Source organism: Acinonyx jubatus, chromosome B1 (genome assembly GCF_027475565.1).
Source record: "Acinonyx jubatus isolate Ajub_Pintada_27869175 chromosome B1, VMU_Ajub_asm_v1.0, whole genome shotgun sequence".
NCBI classification, from domain to species: domain Eukaryota; kingdom Metazoa; phylum Chordata; class Mammalia; order Carnivora; family Felidae; genus Acinonyx; species Acinonyx jubatus.
Genome location: NC_069382.1, coordinates 155,380,602 through 155,403,792, shown reverse-complemented (window position 1 = coordinate 155,403,792; position 23,191 = coordinate 155,380,602).

The window sequence follows — 23,191 nt, the reverse complement described above, 5'->3', positions numbered from 1 at the left end:
ACCTAATGATTCTCAAACTTTAGTTTACATAGTAATCATCTGGGAGGTTGGCCCAGACCTATTTCTGGGTCCCAGCACATACCTAGTGAATAGAATAGATGTATTCTGATTCCGTATACATAATATACACAGAAGCAGAATTTCTGTATTTAATAAGGAATTCAGGTAATTTTGATGAACTTCAAAGTATAGGTCATTGCCTCAGGAAATATTATCCTTGAGAATTTCATTCACGCTCTCTGGTTGAGGTCTCAGTTGTCCTCATTTTTCCTGATTCTTAGGAAATACTCTTCATGGATTTACACGAGTCTATTTCCTTAACACTTATCCAGACATGATAAACCCCAAAGGAAGCCTACAAGTGGGGGCTCAATTCCAGGAGGTATTTGGTATAGGAACAGAGCTGAGCCAGTGCACACACCACATATTTCTTCTTTACTGTTACGTTGCCACTGTGCCTGACGTGAGTACACTTTCACTAAATAAGTATTGACTGACTGACTCAGGACCAGGTAACAACTAGGATGGAAAATATATCAGATTGGGAAAAAAATCATGATATTTTTTATACCTGTGATATAAAATTTAACATTTATAAAGATACCACTGAAATATATTTCAACCCATGTAATGAGATTAAATGCACAGTGCCCTCAAGAGTTCCAGGGCAAGCCCTACTCCTTACAGTTCTTACCTCATGCAACTCTGAAATCCAGATTGTTCTATGGAGGTTCATTTGTAGCAAGTTAGAGGAGAAGTTTTCACCAGTATTTCATCTCATTTATATTTGTAAGGAAACCTTTTACCACTGGGCACCAAAATGCAGTACTTATTTTATTTATATGATTGTGTTATGACTGACTTTTATCATTTTTATATACACATTAAGTATTTTAGTCCAGTTAGTTAACCAACTAATCTGAAACTATCAAAAGTGTAAAGAAGGCACTGCTTATTTAGAAGAGAAAATAATATAAAGAAACATTCCTTTGCTAATGCATGGCATGTGAGAAGTCTTTTTTTTTAATGCAGATGTTAAAATTATCAGCTTTAAAAAGCATTAGGTTTCTTTAAACATGCAAAAGAATCACCTTATGCGGGAGATCAAAAAACTTGCAAACTAATGTACATAAATTGAAAATCCAAACAGAAGTGATCTTTTAAGAAAGTAAATAATCTGTTTCCCAGTGTTGTTTCTCCAGTCCAAACTGTTTTAGATAGAAATGACAAGAGTATTTCCTCCCCATAGAGTATGTCTCATCCCTGTTCTTATTCCTTCTCTTCCCTGATCCGACTCCCAAAAGAAGACTCTGGGAAAGACTGGAACACTGTATGCACATCTTTTCATACGTATGCATGTGTATGCATGGGTGCATGGGTGTGTTTTCTGTTGTACACTACAGTGGAATAATATCCAGAGCAGAGTACAAATGTGTGTGTGTGTGTGTGTGTAGAGAGAAAGAGAGAGAGAGAGAGAGAGAGAGAGAGAGAGTTTATTTTATAAACAACAGAATACATATGCCCCACTTTTACTACACTTAGTAATGTAGCACAAAGATCATCCATGGTGGTATACAGAGATCACGATCTTTTAAAAAGTTGCACAGCATTCCATAATGTGAATATACAATAGTTTATACAGCACTTTGGTTTTGTAAAATGGTGCCATGATCATCAGTCTCACACACACATTTTTTCACATTTTTGCCAGTGCATGTTTGAGATAGATTTCTGAAAGTAGAATTGCAGATTCAACAGGTAAAGTACATATGTTCATTTTGCTAAGTATTAACAAACCAACTGTATCCAAGAGGGTTTGCTTACCCACAGTATCACCTAAAGAATATGCTTTTGGGGCATCTGGGTAGTTCAGTGGGTTACACCTCTGACCTTTGGTTTCAGCTCTGGTCATGATCTCACAGTTTTGTGAGTTCAAGCCCTGCATCGGGCCCTGTGCTGACAGCGTGGAGCCTGCTTGGGATTCTCTCTCTCTCCCTCTCTCTCTGTTCCTCCCCTGCTGACTCTGTCTCTCTCTAAAAAATAAATAAATAAACTTAAAAAAAAAAGAATATACTTTCAAACCTTTAGACTTTTCCAAACTGACAGTAGATATTGAGTATATCAATGTAGCTTTAGTTTGTGGTTCTCTTATTACAAGAAGACTGAACATCTTTTTCTTAAAGTTGATTTGCATTTTTCTGTGTGAATTATTTATTTTTCTAATGGTGTTGGCCTTTGTCTTCTGTTTTTAGCGGCTCTTTACATATTAGGCATATCAACTCTGTGGGGTAGAAGTTGTCATTATTTCCCAGTTTTCCAACTATCTTTTTTTCTTTGCTTATGTGTGTTTTGCCATACAGGAAATTTTCTTTTTTAGAATTTTATGTAATTAAAACTGATATTTTCTCTTATTGAGTTTGGATTTTATAATTTGTGTCACAATTAGTAAAATTTACTCTGCTCAAATTATAGAGAAAATCACATATTTTCCTCTACTGTTGTATAATTTCATTTATTTACTCTCAATTCTCTGATGCAGTTGGAATTTGCAAATTGAAATTCATCCAGTTGTATTTTTTCCCCTATAAGAATCCTCAGTTATATCAACACTACCTGTTAAAAAAGAGTAATCATTCCCAGAGGTTTGAGCTGCTGCCATTATTATATTCTGAATTTCAGAGACAGTTAGACTATTTCTGGGTTTTCCATCCTGATCTGTCTCTCTATTTATGCACTGATACCAGATTTTTAAAAAAATTATGGAGGCTCTATAATGTCAATATTTAGTATGGCTATACCCCTATCATTGAAGTGATTTTTTTCCCAGTGTTTTCCTTGGTTATTCTTGCTAATTTGTTTTTCAAATGAATTTTATCATCAGTTTAGTTTCAAAAATGTAAAGTATCAACAAAACTGATAGAATTGCATTAAGTTGATTAATTAGCATAGGGAAATCCAATATCTTCATGATGTTTAGTGTTTCTATCCAAGAATATCACATATTTTTTTATTTATCTGGGTCTATATATATGTCTTTCAGGAATATTTTATGATTTTATAAATATAAGTTTTAGGCACATCTTGTTAAATTTATGTCTAAGTGCTTTATTTTTATGGTTGCTATTTTAAATAGCATCTTAACTTCTATATCTTACAATTGGCTTCTGTTTGCATATTTGAATTTTAATTTATTACCTATAGATACATGTATCCACACATAAGTATAAGATATATTGAGATAGGTAGATGATAGATAGATAGATTTCCCATCATTACAAGTAGAGACTTCTCTTGTTTTCTTTTCCATTTTTATACTTCTGTTTGCTTTCTCTTTTCTCATTGCATTGACTAACATTCCAGAACTATTCCAAATAATAGGATAGTAGACATCCTTTTCTTGCTTCCAGTGTTTAGTGAGAAAGCTGTTATTGTTTCCTTTTTAAATAAGAATTTGACTTAGATTAATGTATACACATTTTGCTATATATTCACTACATTCAGGTGGTGAACAGAAATTCCTATTTTTAAGAATGTTTAACATGAATGGATGTTGTAATTTGTAAATGTATTTTTGTGTAAATGAATTGTTTTTTTCTAGAAATATTTTCTTTGCTTAGCTTCTGGAACCTGCTTAGTTTCTCCTCTTGCCATTCTGACTTTTCCTTTTTTTGCAGTCCTAAAACCTTTGCTCTCCACAGTTTGAATGGTTCCAGGCTTATTCCTCCATCATCTCTGTCTGCTATTACTTCTTAGATTATCTCATTGAGGCTCTTGACTTTACATTGCATCCATACACTGATAACGGCCAAGCTCAGCATGAGCAGGGGAGTATGGTGGGGCAGATGTGGGGCTTGATCCTTTGACCATGAGATCATGATGTGAGCTGAAATCAAGAGTCAGATGCTCAATTGACTGAGCCACCCAGGCACCCCTTTCACTTGCTTTTTTATAGAATTTGTCATCATCTGAAATATTATATGTGTGCATTTGTTTTGTTATTGTATGCTTTCAACATACCCTAATTAGGAACTTTTATTACGTCACTGTTGGATCTCCAGTAACTGAAAAGGTACTTGGCACAAAATGGGTGCTAGGTATTTATTAGCTGAATGAATATGTAAATAACATATATGGTTCCCTTAGCTTAATTAATAAGTCTCCTTATGGAACATTCCACAGTGCTAATGTTTCATGGAGCATCATTTAGAAAAATGAGCTAAATACAAGACAATAGTGTTTTTTATTTAAACTTGATGGGAAACTCATTAATTTCTATTTTGCTTTATTGTTGACTAGCTAAAAGATGATATTGAATTAGGCGTTTTTCTCCTGACTCTCTTTATTCATGCCTCAACTGCATGAGTGGATAGCATTTAGAACTATTCCTTTATTTTTATCCAAATTCAGTTAGACTCCCTGTTGTGCAGCATAGGTATCCCTCAAATATTGGTCTCATTTTTTTTTTACCATCTTATCTTCAATGTATTCACCAGGCTAGCTAAGAGATTTCAGTTTATAAGCCAAATCTTAGTTTCATTTGAGGCCAAGAAGATTTATTGTGTTGAGATGGTTTAGGCAGGTTAGTCAGGGCCCTGGCGGTGTCTTTTATATCACGATTGCCTTGGGCCAGAAAGGGTGAAGGGCAGCATGAGTGACACACACTTTTCATCTTTGACTTAGAAGGTAAGTTTTCTAAAATAAAATAATTAATTCTTTTTTAATAATCTACTCATTCTCTAACAAAGAACATTATTGTACATTGGATACTCCAAACATTTTTGTTGTTTGCATGATTATTTTGTGAATGCTAAGGAGGCATTTATTTGTATCCTGAGCATGAATCTTATGCCTCTGTTTCCTAGGCAACTTTTTCCTTTATAAGAGTAAGAGATCATTAATCCCTACTATATTGCTAGATAAATCTTTCTGTGGCACCCAAATGTCACCTGTTTATATATCATAAACTAGAGTTCTGCAAGTTATCATATGAGAGAAAAACATCTCGATTCCCAATATACCTTTCTTGTGCAAAATACAAATAATTTATATTTTTCTTGGGGTTAACAGGTGTTACAAGACTCTTCAAAATAATTTATAAAACACTGCTGAAATGCAGTCGCTCAGTGTGAATTCTTGTTGAACTCAATAGAAGTCCACTTATCATTTTCCTGATAAAATCATGCTGCTGAAAGGAATGGGAAGAGGTGCAGGTAAAGAATTCATAGTGCCTAATTTTTAAAAGAAAGTTTCCCAATGGGTTGTTGCATTCTCAAACAAAAACATAATATACCAAAGAATACAGGTGCATGTTGATATTTCATTATATTTCCAACAGTCAGTTCCTGGCCTCTAGGGCAGTGACTTGAAGTAGCAAGTGACAACCACTCAATTGCAAAGCATTTGCCAAACTTCAGCTATTTTGTGTGTATTTGTGATTGTATCTTCTCTGAATTCTCAACCTAATTGTTGTTTTTGATGGTTTTTAACAAATTCCATTTAACTGAGGGTAGCCATGTTCACAGACCTTGTTTCTGTAATCTCTGTGAATTTAATTGTTCTTTACCTCAAAAAGAAAATAAATCACACACAATTGCCAGTGAATGCCTGAACAGTGGGTTAGTAATGATATTTTTATCATTTCTCCTTTTCATTAAAGTACATCACTTGAATTCATCAAATCTGTCAGCCAAGCCACTAAGAATGTGATCGAAAAGCTGTCATTTCTAAATAAGAAACTGGGAGTGTGGTGGTATTCGGCAGACAGCATGGTGTAGTGCAGGCCTGAGTCAGGGGAGTGTGAGGAGCCTAAGGATTTGATAGACCTGGATTCAAATCCCAGCTTTGTTATTTATGACATGACTTAACTTCTCCAAGTCTCGGTTTCTTCATCCATAAAATGGAGATAAAGGTAGCTAGCTTACAGGATTGTTATTTCTTAAAAGAATGTTTGGCATATAGAGTGAAATCTAGACAAGCCAATTACACCTAAATTTGAGTAAATAATTTGCTTTGCTTAATTTAATGTTACCATTTTGTATGAAGTCATCAGTGTACCTTTTATGTTCTCTTCTAATATTGTGATCTACAGAAGTAAGCATAGAAAGTCCACACACAGAGCATGCCAGAAATGCTTATCAGACTATCACAATATCTTTACTGTTTTCTTTTTGTTTTAAGTTTATTTATTTATTTTGAGGGAGAGAGAGAGCACAGGAGGAACAGAGAGAGAGAGAGAGAGAGAGAGAGAGAGAGAGAGAGAGAGAGAGACAATCCCAAGCAGGCTCTGCACTGTCAGCGTGGAGTCCGATGTAGGGCTCTAACTCACGAATCATGAGATCATGACCTGAGCTGAAATCAAGAGTTGGACGCCCAACTGACTGAAGCACCCAGGTGCCTCAACCCCCTGTTGCTTTCTAATTAATTCTGCACATACGCCGCCAAAATATTCTTTCACGTGTACAAATCAGACTATGCTAATTGCTCAGAATTATTCAGTGGTTCCCATTCATCTACACTAAAGAATAAATTATATAGTCACTGAAAATCTAACCACAGTCAAATTGCAACACCTCTCTGATTTTAACATAACATCTCGGCGACATTGCTTCCTGATAAGTTCATGCTTCTTTGAATGCCACTCTCTGACATACCAGGCACAGTCTTTCCTGACATATCAGGCATATTTAAGTTCCTCTTTAATACTCCCACTCTATTAAGGGAATTAATATCTTGTACTGAAGCACATAAAGTGCATGAATTAGGATCCCAAGACCCAGGGATGAGATGCTCACAGATGCAATTTATTGGGGTTGCCTAAATTTGCAAAACTGTGGCCATATAGGTATAGTTAGAAGAACCAACCTTGCTGCACTAAAATATATGTAAGGAAGAATGGCACCTGTGTATAGCTAGTTTACATGCAGCTAATCATAAACTCCTAAAGGCATAGGCCTTGTCTTGAATGGTTATATACTTAGCATAATGCCTGGCAGAGGTAAGCAGACAATAAATGTACATTAAAGAATGAATGGACACTTTGTCTAACTTGTAACATGAAACATATCCTAAACAAAAGCAATTTTTTAACAAACATTTTACTTATTTAGGAAAAAAATCTGGAGTTAAAGTTATCTCTCAAATCACCCAATGTTTCTTATTTTTGAAACATGAAAAGATGCTTAGCTAATGTTTAAGGTAATTCCTTTTTGACAGAAGAAAGTGAAAACAGAAACTTGTGCACATTCTGTGTGGATCAAAGAATTTTATATAAAAACCAGTACTTGGTTAGAGAAAAACATTGCATAAAAACTTAACCATACTTTGCTAGACTAAGAACTGCAAGGCCCATCATCTCTAAGATTACCTTCTCAATGCACTAACAGAATAAGATTTAATGTAACATGGACTTAAGCCCCCAGTGATTTGGTAATGTGATTTCAAAATAGTTTTCCTTCACTTATCATAGCAAATTTTGGATTTCTAACTAGGTCAAGTAAGAGACCTTTTTCAATTTTTGTTTCCTCCTTTGGTATCAAGGTTGGTGTGTTTGTGCATGGGTATGTGTGTGTATGTACCCATGCACATGCTTACCAGATATATCAGGAGGTCCTCTCTGCCCATATCTGTAAGTTTCTTCTTCCAGAATGTCCCAATGTCAGGGTTACGAGTTTTCTCCCTGGTGATTATTATTTTATTGGAATTTAAGTACTCTTTAGGCTTAAATTGAGTTGGAATTAACCCCTTGACATGTTGATAAGTACTGACACTTAGGTGAACCCAGAGCCTGTATCAGTCCATTTCACAATTATCCATTAGGGTATGGTATCTTTCAGTTCTTTAACAAGAGTGGCAGTAAAAGATTCTAGGCCATGAGATGACAGAGGTATTTTTTCCTATAACCTACAGATCAAGGTCTTTTTTTGGTGGTAGAGGCACTGGCAACAGCAGTACAAACATGTAAGACCTCTCAGGATCCCAATATCCTATGTTGTCTTTGATAAACCATACAACATCTTTGAACCCGTTTTCCTAATCTGCAAAATGGGAAAGTCCTTGCCCTGAAAACCTGTGTGTATTTTCTCCAATATTTTGTCTATGGAGGGAATCTAAACTACTCAAATATTAATAGGACTTTGTCATTCCTTCACCTGAATAGTCATCTTATATTGATAAGTAATAACAGCCAGAGGGTATTAGCTCAAATGTTGGATATACAATACATTTTAAGAGGGTAATAGAATGTCACCCCTCCTAAAATTGAGCTCTATGTACCTAAATGAGAGGTCCTCTGTGCCCTCTTAAATAGTGTTTCACAATCATTGCTTATGCACATCAACAAACACCATAGAATAATTAGGGAGAGTAGAAATCATTATAATGTCAGCCCTTCCTATTATTGAATTGTAACCACTCAATAAGGAACTGCCTAAAGCAATTGCTGAATGCAATAGATCCAACTGTATCTCTTTCAGAGCCAACAGAACCATCCTGCTATAGCCTGCGGGTTCCACACAAGGCCCTTCCCTCAATTAGGATTTAATCATCTTGGAGAGCAGCTGAGAATTTCAATCATTACTTTTTTTTCCGAGGTCCCATCAATCTTGTCTATCGAAGTAATTTGATTTTTTGATTTCTCTGTAAGAATACGGAGTATTTTTAGTGGAGAAAAATGATGGGGCGAAACAAAGTGGAAGAAACTAATTTTTATATGATATTTAAATAAAACTCCTAAAAAATTTGTTGTTTTAAATCACTGCATTATGCCTGTACCTTAAAGCCTTGGGAGGAAGAAGGAGTCCCTTTGAAGGCTTCACTACTTATTGCTCAAATGCAGCAGTTTAGGCCACATTTGCCATTCAGGTCTGGAGGTAGTAGGTATTGTGGTTAAGAGCTAGGGATTTAGAGACACATGGCTCTGGTTTCAAATCCCAGCTTCACCATTTAGGAGCCACATAACCCATATGTATTTATTGCCCTTAAAACTCAGTTTCCTTGTTCCCAAGAAGGAAAAATAATAGTACTACTTTGGATTAAGATTATGAAAATGAAATGGAGTCAATGATCTTAAGTGTCTAAAACAGTTCCTGGTCCATAATAGTGTTTAAAAATAGTAGCCATCATTTTTTAAATTTGTTGTTGTTGTTGTTGTTGTTGTTGTTTATTTTGAGAGAGAGAGAGAGAAAATGAACAAATGGTGGAGGGGCAGAGAGCAGAGAGAGAGGGAGAGAGAGAGGATCCCAGGCAGGCTCCATGCTGTCAGCACCAAGCCCGATGCAAGGCTTGAACCCACAAACCGTGAGATCATGACCTGAACTGAAATAAAAAGTTGGATGCCTAATTAACTTAGCCACCCAGGCAGCCCATTTTTAATAATAAAAGCTATCATTTTTATTGCCTTGACACACCTATCTTCAGTTCACCATGATGAAAATTAGGTTAATAAATGAAATTAGATGGATTTTTTTGAAGATCAAGATCATCATGGGAATATTTAGAATTAGGCATCATTCTCATATTTTGAAATCATAGAGTTTAGCAATATGTACTAAGGGACACCAAAGTGGAGGAACACATTGTTTATCTTTGTTTTTATGCTATCTTTGAATATTTGGAGATTAATTTTTAGCTGATGATTAAATACATTTATTGGCATATAATGATTACTCATTAGTTATCAATGAATCAAAACATCTCCTTTTTTTTTGAGACTGTTGTAGGAAAATAATGTGAAGTAAAGTTTTTAAAATAAACCAACAACATTGTTTCTTTCAACCTTAAAATAAGGCCTTAAGTACCCTTAGACAATTGATTTTGATTCTTTTTTTAAAGTTTTTATTTAAATCCCAGTTAGTTAACAGACAATGTTATATTAGTTTCAAGTGTACAATATAGTGATTCAGCACTTCCATACAACACCTGGTGTTGATCACAGCAAGTGCACTTCTTAACCACCATCACCTATTTTACCCATCTCCCTCCCCCCTTCCCCTTTAGTAACCATCAGTTTGTTCTCTATAGTTAAGAATCTGTTTCTTGGTTTGCCTCCCTCTCTCTCTCTCTGTGTCTCTCTCTCTTTTTTCCCTTTTACTCAATTGTTTTGTTTTTTAAGATCCATATATGAGTGAAATTATATGATATTTGTCTTTCCATGACTGATTTATTTCAGTCATACTCTGTAGCTCCATCCATATCATTGCAAATGGCAAGATTTCATTCTTCTTTATGGCTGAGTAACATTCCATTATATATATGGCAAGATTTCATTCTTCTTTATGGCTGAGTAACATTCCATTATATATTTATATTTATATTTATATTTATATTTATATTTATATTTATATTATATGTAAATTATATCTTCTTTATCCATTCATCAGTCAATGGACACTTAGGCTGTTTATATAATTTGACTATTGTAGATAATGCTGTTATAAACATTGGGGTTCGTGTATCCCTTTGAATTAGTATTTTTGTATTCTTTAGATAAATACCTAGTAGTGCAATTGCTGGATCATAGGGTAGTTCTCTTTCAACGTTTTGAGGAAACTCCGTACTGTTTTCCAGAGTGGCTGTACCCGTTTGCATTCCCACCAACAGTGCAAGGGGGTTCCCCTTTCAGTTTTTGATTCTTTCATTACATTTTGGTCTTACTCTGGTTGGAAGTCTGATTATATAGCCTTAAGGTTATGTTTCTGTATCTTTCTTTATCTCTACATCATGAACTCCTCAAGAGTGGAGATCAAATGTTGCATCTTCATATCAAACAAGGATCTCAAACAGAACCCATAGCAGATGCTATTCTACCCTTTATAAGGAAGAAACAAAGACATGGTGAATGGGCAACACCTTGCTGTCAAGCCAAATTAGAACTTTATTCTTGTGTTCATAGGATCCTAATTTTAGAGGCCATCAGAGAAGGGTATTTCACAAAACTTTCTGGTTCAATGTTCAATCACCATTTCTATCAAGGCATTTTTTTTCTCCTCTAGCTGTAATTGTGTATACTTGCAAGAGATTTTCTTAAACTTTAGCTTTATGTAGGACTGAAGAAACCATCCTTGGTAACATATTAGCTCACATGTATTTAAGACTACTGTCTTTACTCTCCAACTGAATAAACAATCCTATCACTCATTTTTCTCAACACCATTTTTCTTATCTCCTGAAACTAATAATACTAGTAATAATAATTATAATTATAAGTAACATAATAATTCACGTGCTATGGACTTTACATACACCAAATTATTGCATCTTCACTAAACTCCAATGAGAGTTATTATTGCTATCCACATTTGACATCTTGGAAAACTGAGGCAGTTTAAATGGTTTGCAAAAGGTCATGTAGCTAATAGATAGCAAGCCAGGATATAAACATAGAATGTGTGCTCTTTTCCATTATGCCTCCATATTGCTTTCCTCAGAGTGAAAACCTCTCTCTCCAGCTTATCATTTGTTTGGGATTCAATTGTGTGATACTGGCACTGTCTATGATAATGCCAAGTCATACTTGATATCCTGAATTTTGTGAAGGATAGGGAAAAAAAAATGAGGACTTCTGCTATTGGCCAAGAAATATTGCCATTAGGATTGCACTTCTTTAATTCAACCAGAAAAACAGAAGAAAATATGTGAAACAACCATTTTTTTCAACATTAAACAACAGGCAGTGCATATGTATTATCTCCAAGTAAAGATAAAACCTTAGGCTAGTCTAGGATTGCCTTGTTTTAGTGTCTAAAAGCAGTTTCCAGGCTGCCATGGAGGGAGGTATGGAGGGAGAGAGAGAGAGAGAGATCTTAAGCAGCCTAGAAATCACCCCAAGTGAGAACATAGATGTCAGAAGACAGGGGTCTTGAATGTGTAGGGTACAGTACAGGAGAGGAGGGAGAACTAGATCTGGAGATTTGCAGGCATGTGACTCTCTAATCTTTTGCTGGGTACTTACTTGGACATGCGTGATGTGAATCTGTACAAAACTATGTATGTGTGGGGCGGTGGGGGGGGGGGGAATGCTAGAAAGTAGTTGTTGAACTTGCAGCACTTAGTCTGGTGTAAGAATAGAGGATCATAGAGGGAGGTGACTCAGGAAAGCACTGCATGGCTTGCTGGGAAGGAGCTCTTACTTTTAGAAATGAGGATTTTTTTCTTTTTATCGCTCACTACCTTATCCGGACTTAAATAGAAACATTCCAATTGAGTGACCTAAAGTTCTCTCTGATGTCTCTCTGCTAGGAAAGGAAGGCCCATATGCTAACTAACTGGCAAGAATTCAAATTCTGAACTCCTCATTTGCATTCCCAAGGACCAGTCACGAGCCAGGGTTGATGAATGCAGCTTGGTAGAACATATGATGAAAATAGTTCAGTGAGTAGATTGTTGGAACTATCCTTGGCCATTGCAAATATGCAACACATGTCCAATTATAACATAAACTTTTCTTTTAATTGAATAAGTTACTTTATTTTTTTAAAAAGGAATTTTATATTATCGTTTGTATTTTAGCAGTCAAATAGGGAGTTAACTCACATGGTTTTGGATGGTTGGGGATACATTTCACATTAGAGTTAATCTCATTGAATCCTCAAATAAGGAAAGGACCTAACAGATTTCCTCTCATTTCTTTAGAATAATAATGTAGGGGCCAGAAGAATAATTATTGGTATTAGATACTTCCTCATTATCGTCTTAACAGAAAAGACTCCAATGATGAGTAAAATAATACAAGATAATGGGAAAATAGAAATAAAACAGTGTCTTTTGCTATTGGAAAATAGGCATATTGAGTGTACTTAATATGCTCTGCTTAAATCACATGCACAAGTTTTTACTGTTTCAGCTACAAAAGACTCTGTTAATAGTGGCTTTCTTGGTGATGAAACAGTGATGAGGAGAGAACAGACATAATTTACAGATACTTTCTTATTCACTTATACATCTTTAGAACCAACGCTATTTGATATCTCTTACAGTTAGAGTGAGAAACAACATGGAGCTAATAGTTAAAGGTGAATAATCTTTTGATTTACATGTCTAAATTTTAGGGTTTGGTCAGTTGATTCAGTGCAACTATTTTAAGTATTCAATTTATAATCAGTATCTCAGGGAGAATAATGATCAGTACAGGGTTGAAACTTCTCAAAATATCATTTAACCTCTTGGTTTGACAGTTATCACTAACTAGATCAGGGTAATAACAAATCCTTTGCCAAGAGTATTAACTTTCTGTTACTGCATAACTAATTACCACAAACTTAGCAGCTTAAAACAGTACACACTTATTATTTCACAGTTTGTACAGCTCAAGAGGCTAGTCACAGAATAGCGGAGATCTCTGTGCTCAGGGTCTCATAAAGTTGCATCAAGATATGGCTGGGGGATGCCTGGATGCCTCAGTCATTGGGCATCCAACTTCGGCTCAGATAATGATCTTGTGGTTTCCGGGTTCAAGCCCCGTGTGGGGCTCTCTGCTGACAGCTCAGAGCCTGGAGCCTGCTTTGTGGATTCTGTCTCCCTCTCTCCCTGCCCTTGCCCAGCTCATTCTCATTCTCTCTCTCTCTCTCTCTCTCTCTCTCTCTCTCTCTCTCTCTCTCTCTCAAAAAACAAATAAAACATTAAGAAATTTAAAAACAAACAAACAAACAAAAAGATGTGGCTGGGCTGTATTCCTGTCTGGGGATGAGGAACAATCAACCCACTTCCAAGCTCACTAAGGCTCTTGGCAGAACTTATTTTCTTATATCTCTGCACCAAGAGCCTTGGCTTCTTGCTGGTTATCTGCCAGAGGCTGCAATTTCCTTCTACAAGTTGCTCACAATTCATAGACACCACTCATAGTTCCTTGCCATGTGGCTGTTTCAATATGGCCACTTATTTCATCAAGCCAGCAAGGAGGGCCTTTTGAGAGTCTGTTAGTAAGACAGAGTCTCATACATAGTAAGCAATTACAAAAGTAGTATTTCATCACCTTTGCCATGTTCTGTTGGCTAGGTGTAAGTGACAAGCCCCACCTATGATCAGGGGGAGGGGATTACACAAGGATGCACCTACTAGGAGGCAGGGACCATGGGCAGCAGGCCTGGAGTCTGTCTTCCACATCAGCTGATGTAATATTGTTGTCATAGCCAGACAACAGCCATGTGGCATGGATGTATCTCTTTCAGAATTTAACCTGTCATCTAACTTTCTTTACTTTTGCTAAACATAAATGCCAAAAACATTCTGATGAATAGCAACCATGTTAGAAAATCTAGAACAACAGTAATGAGCTCGGCAATTAATATATTTTATACTTGGGTTGCATATTACACTTTTTGGAGCATCTTTCTTTCTTTCTTTTCTTTCTTTCTTTCTTTCTTTCTTTCTTTCTTTCTTTCTTTCTTTCTTTCTTTCTTTCTTTCTTTCTTTCTTTCTTTTCTTTCCTTTCTCTTTTTACTTATAGGTATCCTGAGAGATATCCAGGGCAAGTGATATTACACATAAATTACAGGAAAGGAAAATCAGTGGTTTCATAAGAGATGGGGAGATAGAATATAGTCCTGTCCATCCTCAGTAGAATGTTCCTTTCAGTGAATTTCACCTACTTTGAAAACATGACTAAAGTCCTCTTTCCATCTGTTTATTACCCAGCAATTATGAAGCAAGGTAGTTGCTAACAAGAAGCTTGAGAATTTGAGAATTCCGCATGGATATAGATTTATTTGTTGGCAACTACTTCATCAACGTTTATTTAAAAATGAAATTTTGAAAATAATAATAAAAAGAAATCTTGTGATTTCTACAAATGAACCTTATTTTTCCTTGAAAAGAGAGAATACAACATTTATATGATTAAACTATCTTCTGAAATTGTGATAAGGCAAAATGTATTCTAGTTTATCACTTCTATATTTTCTTGTTATAAAAATAATACCTTCAATATGGTTAAATACAATTCTGTCAAAGCAGAAAAAATGTTCTTTTCTATGCCACAATTTTCACTTTAGTGGAACTTTGGGTATAACTTTTTCCTGATTTTCCTCTATAATTTCCTCCAGGCACTGAAGACAGATCAACATTTTACATTTCATGCATCTTTACCAAAGGAATATAATGTATATACTGTCCAGTTTGAAAAACATTTAAGAATATAGTATATGCTAATACTGAGTTCTACAAGGAAAACATTTTTTCTTTATCATTAACTTCAGTGGGCTAAATATAATTTCTCAATCATGCTGGGCATTCATACATATTTGATGTATTAATTTTCAGATATCAAAAATGTCAGTAATAAAATAAAACAAATGTGTTTTGAGAATTTGCAAAGAGAAGGTGTCAAAAGCATCAAAGATGTAGCAATTCTTTTTGACTCAAAAACTCATTCACTTTTCACTGTGGTTCAACTTCCATAAATGCCATCAGGCTTTGCTGCCTCCACAAAGAACACATTTCAATGAATGGTTAATGTATTGGTTTTTCTTTTAAGTAGGGGGAATATTGGCAGGTGGAGTACCAAGAAATTTTATTGTATCATACAGATTGAAAGCATTTTGGTAAAATATTATGAGACAACGTATCGTAATTGCATGACTTACTCTTCAAACAGTAAAGTGAGACTCAAAATGTCAACTAGTGTGAGTGACAATGGTTTAGATGTGGAATGAAATGTTCTCTCCACTTCAGTTTCAGTTGGTTGCTCCGTGTTAGAAAGTACTGGAGGAATCCAGCAGTATGATTAAGAAGACCGTCAAAAAGAATGTCTTTAGAGGAAGCCAAAATTATTATTTGGGTTGATACACCGGTATAAAAATCAGAGCCATTAGGGACAAAGCAAAGAAAGAGTGAACTTCTAAAGATGCAAATCTGTGTGAAGGTGTTTTCCCAGTTATTACATCTAAATTCTGAGACTCTGTAATTGATAAACACTTGGAAAAGTGATGATGAGACATTTTATAATAATGACATAATTCTAATCCATCTTGGCTGGTCATCCATCAAAGCTCTGTTTGTGATGCTTTGATTGATGGAATGAGAAGAAGAAATCATTCCCTATTTTAGTTAAAGAGTGAAAGGACAGATTCACTTTAAAAATTGCACTCTGCTTTCAAGATAAAAATAAATATCTCTTAATCAAATGGATACTATCAAATAACTAACTAACTTGTAACAGATCCTTAGGTCTTATGATAGCAATTAATACCGCCACAAAAACAGACACACAAACACTGCCATTAGATGAGAAGAGTTAGCTCTTTGTCTTCTAATCCCTCTTAACTGATTAGCCTGAGACACTGATGAGAGTGCCAGGATGTGGGTCACTAGAAGTCAGATCACACCTCCATAACCATGGGAATCAGGATAGCTCCTTCAAAAATCTTTTAAACCAAGTTATTGCCAGGATCTAAGATGGGGAGAAGAAGCAAGGGAAACCAGGGTAAGGTTGTCTAGGCTACTTCTGGGGATGGAAATACACAGTAAGTGAGGGGCAATGTCCATGTGCAGGAAAGTTCCATTTACGGTGAGCAGGATGAAGTGGGTGGTGTGCACGTTTATGGACTTTGTATTGTGACTTGGAGGAGTGACAATCATAAATATTCCAGAGAGAGCCTAAATCTGTGAGACAAATATATCCACCTAAGTCATTCTTGTTGAATAATTTTAGAGTAAATAGACACTGTAACTGGAGTAAATATGCAAATGCTGTGATTAATACAATCCTATAGGCATTTCTCTACTTCATTTTATTTAGAATTAATTATATTATTGGACAAAATGAGAACTATTTAAAAATAACAAATACTATTTTAACAAGTTGTTAAAGAACATTTGAGTCGCCAAAATCAAATAAACTACATATGCCAAAATGAGCAAAACAAAATGCAAAATTTGTAAGGAAATATTTGAGAATCAATTACATGATCCTTTGCCAAAACCTGGTAGTATCAAGGGTCAGATTAGTGGAGACTGAGAAAGAATTTCCTTGGAAAGACTCTATCATTAGCCTCACCTTCTAATCCAATGTATAGGGAAGCATGGCATGTGCCCTCTGCATTGGAAGAACAGGAATAAATAGTACCATGGACTGGTGTTTGCATCCATCTAAGACACCTAAATGGTGAGTGATGAAGTGGCTCTGTGGGAATGAGCCTGCATTCCATAAGCATCCGAGGCATGAGCATATGAGGGCATAAGCATATGGGTGAGCATGTCACTTGCAGCCAATGTGGGCAATGGTAAGATCAAACTTGAGTAAAATTATTTCAAGTCCTCACAAAGTGGGTTGCCTGGATGAGCAAACAAAGTCAGCAGAAAAAGTTTGGATGTGAATTGCCAGATTCTGATAGGTGGAGGAAGAGGGAAGTGATAGAGTGAGTGTGTGGCCCAAATCAAGGATATTGCAGGTGAGAGAGCCTCAGCAGTTGGGACGGGACCAACAAATGTACCCACAAGAGAAAAAAAAAATCCACTTTAAATAGCAGCTAGGTCCAGAGAATTTAGAACCATTTATGACAAGTACAAATGTTTCCCTCTCTAATATCTTTCATTCCCTATGCTCCAATTTCAGATTATTGAGAAATCATGGTTAGCAATATAATGGAAGATGGAAGGAAGGAAAAGCATAAGCTGAATATACCTTCTTCACTGGACCATTTATATTTCTCTCTGCTGTAGGCCCTAGCAAGGAGCATAGTATCCGTAACTTTGAATGAAAGTAGAATCTTAGATTATTAAGTTAGTCTAGATATGGTAAGAAATGAATAAAGTCTACATATTCATTGCTTTAAAGAAATATTAAATTATCTTAGTCTTGAGTCCTAAGCAAATTTTACCCAAGGTAGGAAAAGCTAGCTTTCTTGAACAAAGGTAAAAGACCAGGGAAGAGGAAAATAAAGTGGCTTTGCAGTTGGATTCCATTAGTCTTGCTTGTTCATTGTTTGGTTGTGTTATATGTTGGGTCCATTCAGGATTTCTTTTTTTAACAGTTTACATACATGACAACAAATGTATGTTGGATGCTCATCAAAATTCCTTAGACATGAAAATGGAGCCAGGAGTTTAAGGACAATTAAATGAAGATCAGAGTTTTAATTATTATGGGTATCCCAACTTTTCAAGTCCTGCTGTGTTTGATGATTTAAAGTAACTGTGAGTCTAGGGTGCCTGGGTGGTTCAGTTGGTTGAGAGTCTGACCCTTGATTTCAACTCAGGTGGTAATCTCAGGATTGTGGGATTGAGTCAAGCCCCATATTGGGCTCCATGCTGAGCATGGAGCCTGCTTGGAATTCTCTCTCTCCCTCTCCCCTGCCACTGTCCCTTTACCTGGCTTGTGCTCTCTCTCTCTCGCTCTAAATTAAAATTAAAAAAAAAAAAGAAACCATAGATCTTATAATCTAAGCGTCACTATATAAGTCATGCCAGTACTTGAGTTTTCTTTCATGCAAGAGGAGGGGAAGGATTTACTAGACTAGGTGAATTTCAAAGAGAAATTGGGAGATAAAGTCTCTTTGTGATTATATACTATGTATCATGATTATAAGACCTACGAGTTACAAAAAGAAGAAAAATAACAACAAAATCATCCCACCAGAGGCTGAGTTTATATTCACCACATGATTTAGGCTCTGAACATTTGTTGTCTCCATTTCTATAAGAACTTGAGTAAGTCCTCTAATGCTAACAAGGTTATTTGACAAAAGGAAATTCATACTGGTCAAAATCCAATTGATATTGAAAAATACCTGCTTTTTCATTCTTGGGGATTTTCTTTTCTGTACCTCTAAGTATAGCTCTATACTCAGTGCAATGCTATTTAAACTTTTTTTTTAGAGGGCATCATGGACTCCTTTAACAATCTGTAGAAATTGCTTCTCTTGCTCATAAACATGCACAGATGTAGTTAAGGCTGATCTGCCACTTTTAGTCGCTCTCTTTCTTAGAGTAAAATTTCCCCCTTTTCAGTGGTGGAACCCACTTAATTGTGGAGCTGACCCCCCCCCCCAAATAATCAGTAGAATGAAAAGGCAACCTGAGGAATGGGAGAAAATATTTGCAAATCATATATCTGATAAGAAGTTAATCTCTAAATTATATAAGTAGATCCTAAAACTTGACAGAAAAACAACTATTAACTCAATTAAAAAAATGGATGCAGGGCCTGAATAGCCATTTCGCCAAAGAAGACAAATACATCACCAATAAGTATATGAAAAAATGCTCAGCTTTATTAATCATCAGGAAAATGCAAATCAAACCCACAATGAGCTATCACCTCTCTCCTGTCAGGATGGCTATTATCACAAAGACGAAAGACAACATGTACTGGCAAGGATATAGAGGAATTACAAGTCCTGCACTCTATTGGTCGAATTGCAAAATGATGTAACCGTTATGAAAAAAAGTATAGATATTCCTCAAAAAAATTAAAATAGAACAACCATATGAACCAGCAACCCACTTCTGGCTATATATAGAAAAGAATTAAAATTAAGATATCAAAGAGATATATTATCATTCCCATATTCATTGTAGCAGTATTCACAATAGCCAAGCTATGTACAATGTGGAATGCACATTGAGATAATATTCAGCCTTAAAATAGAAAAAAATATGCAATATGCAACAACATGGAAGAACCTTGAGAACTTTATGCTAACTGAAATAAAATAATCACAGAAAATAAAATATTACATGATTCCACCTGTAAGAGGTAGCTAAAATAGTCAAATTCAAAGAGTGGAAAGGTGGCTGCCAGGGTTTTGGGGGTGTGGAAAATGGTAAGTTACAAATCCACAGGCATAAAGTTTCAGTTAAAACAAGATGAATACATTCTAGAGATTTTCTGTACAACATTGTACCTATAGTCAACAATACTGCATTGCATACCTAAACATTTGTCAAGAGGGTAGATCTCATGTTAAGTCTTCTTACCATAATGGAATTTAAAAATAGGACTAGACCTGTTATCTAGGTTTAGCTCTTCAGCTATGCCACCTCCCTCACCTCAGTGATTCATTAATGTATGGGTACACAACCTAAGCTAAATCCAGTACACTTTTATTAGTCAGGGTTCTCCAGAGAAACAGAACCCGTAGGACATTCAGAGATATATAGAAAAAGATGTGTTTATGAGCAATTGGCTCTTGTAATATGGGGATTGAGAAGCCTTACAATCTTCCTTCTGCAACATGGAGACACAGGAAAACTGATGATGTAGTTCCAGTTCTGAAGGCATGAGAACCAGGGGAGCCAATGACAGAAGTCCCAGTTTGAGTCCAAACGCCCAAGAACCAGGAGTGTCGAAGTCTGAGGGCAGGAGAAGATGGATGTTCCAACTGATCAGAGAGCCAGTTCTCCCTTTCTCAACCTTTTTTGTTCTATTCAAGGAGGGTAGATAGCCCACTATAATTGTGGAGGATTCTGTTTACTGAGTGTGCCAATTCAAATGTTAATGTCTTCCAGAACCACTCTCACACATACACCCAGAAATATGTTTTGCCAGCCATCTGGGCCTATCTTAGCCCAGTCAAGTTAACACAGAAAATTATTCATCACACCCCTCCATGGAACTTTCTCCTGAGACATGGGGAGGATACTCTCTTTTCCTCAGATTCTCAGGTGGCAAGATGTGAGTCTTGAGCAGGTGGAAGATAACTTTTGCCACCCTTTAAGTGTCTGTTCTAGAGGTAAGGAAAAGACAGAGTTGTAATTTTCCTTGTGCCCCAGGAACAAGAATTTCTTGAAGCCAGCTGTGTTCATTAATTTTTGGTAGCATGATCTAAGAAATTCCCTTTTTAATTTAAAAAATGTTTTCACTGGGTTTATTTTTTTCGCTAACACATGTACTAATTGATAAAGTTTGTTTATAATTTCATGGGTTTCTAGATCCAAGAAACCCATTAACTTCCCAACTTAAGTTGAGAAAGCTTTTCTTTACATCAGTTTTTGAAATTCAGTCCTGAGAAAAAGAAAATGTAAACAAAGAAGAGGGAAAGACAAGTATCTCCCAATTCTTGAGTATTTCTCAATTCTCTAGTATTCCTGGTTTACCTTCATTGCCTCGGAGGAAAAAGACACCACATTAAAACATTGAAAAATCCGGTAATATGTTAATGTTTGTAGGAGAAAGAATAGATGGTTAATATATAGTCAATCATGGAATTTATTTATAATTCTAGCTAATTGTTCCCTAGAATGTGGATTTATTTGTGTCTCAGCAACCACTTAGTACCTAATAGGTAATCAAAAATAACTGTCACATATATGAAGAAATTGTGCACATATATCAATAAATTTATAACATGCCCAGTCATGAATGCCATATGTATTTTTATAAACTTAATACTGCTTCATTGTGTTTCTTGGAATGCTATACTATTTTTATCCTCAAAACTACATGAAGTATTTTCCTAAGAAGGTAGAGTTGCTGGTCAGATGGTAAAGAGAAGATGGTTTTGTGTATGTGTACTGTGCCTATCTCTGTGTATATGTATTGTTTGTGAGTTTAGAGTTATGCTCTAAAAGAAGAAAGAACTAGTTTTTGAAGGAGAGGACTCGACCAATAGATGGAAAAGGGAAACTCCAAATTTTTTCCTAAATTGTAAAAAAAGTCACCCACTGAGAAACAACTGGTCGACTATGACATAATAACAATAAATTATACATCCCAGGTATGATAAATATCTCAGGTGAAAAAATTTAAATCTTTCCTTTGTGATAAAAATTACTGTGTTTTGGGGCTCTTGGGAGGCTCAGTCAGTTAAGCCTCTAACTTTGGCTCAGGTCATGATCTTGACCTGAGGTTTGTGAGTTTGAGCCCCACATCAGGCTCTGTGCTGACAGCTTAGAGCCTGGAGCCTGCTTCAGATTCTGTGTCTCCCCCTCTCTCTGCCCCAATCCTGCTCATGCTCTGTCTCTGTCTCTCAATAATAAATACACATTAAAAAATTAAAAAAAAATTACTATGTTTTCCATAGTCAACTCTTTGAGTTATGATAAGCTTTCCATTGGACATTTTTTTAACATTTATTTATTTTTGAGGGGGGGGGCGAGGAGGGGCAGAAAGAGGGAGACAGAGGATCCAAAGCAGGCTCCCTGCAGTGAGCTCAGAGCCCAATATGGGGCTTTAAGTCACAAACTGTGAGATCATGACCTGAGCTGAAATTAAGAGTCAGACACTTAACTGAGCCACCCACACGCCCCTCTACTGAACATTTTTCCTTTTTGAATATCATGTTGCATATACTGTCTTAAGTCATAATTCAAAGCACCATCATCTCTCTGCAGGGCTTCCGCAATGGCCTCCTAAATTGGTCTCCCTACTTCTGACCTTGCTTTTTAGTCTGTTCTCTACCATTTAGCCAGAGTGATCCTGTTAAAATGTAAATGAGACTCTGTCATTCCTGTGCTCTATCCAAATCTTTTCATGGCCTTTAAGCTCTATCCTACTTGGACACTTGCTACTTTTCTGACTTCATCTTCTGATATTCCCCCTTTTGCCTTTTCTCTCTTTTGGCTAAGAATACTGGCCTCCTTGCTGCAACTTTAATTTATGCACTGCTTAGAATACTCTTCCCCTAGATACCAACATGACCCACAGTCTTACTGACTTCAAGTGTCTGCTAAAATGCCACTTCGTCAGAAATACAACTCAGATCACTTTCTATAAAACAGCCACTTCCTACCATTGTCACTTTTTTCTCTTACTCTGACATTGTTTATTGTCTATCTGCCTCCACTTGAGTATAAACTCAAGGAGGACAAGAATTTCCTTTTGCTCATAGCTGTATTCCTAATTTTTGGAAAAGTGTGGAACCATCATGAAAATCTGTTGGATAAATGCATTTTCTCAACACAGAAGTAACATGCACTGATTTTATGGTATAGGTACCTAGACAATCACTGGTAGATAAAAACATTAACATCTAACATTTGCTAATGAACCTGACACAGAAGTCAAGGGATTTGTGCTCAGAGAAAAAAAATAAAATCTATGTGGTAGAAACTAACTGTTGAGTATGATGTAACAGAACTTGGAGGATATGCCACAGCACAGTCAGAATTCAGCTTTCAAACCCCTTCTAGAATGTCATGCGGCATTATGCATTGTTAAAGAGCTGCCAGCTCCTTTCCCAGAGGAGATTCCATCTCTGTGATGGGTGAAGCAGTTGTCTCTGCTGATCTCCGAAGGTTCTTCAGCGCGTGAGTTCTTTGT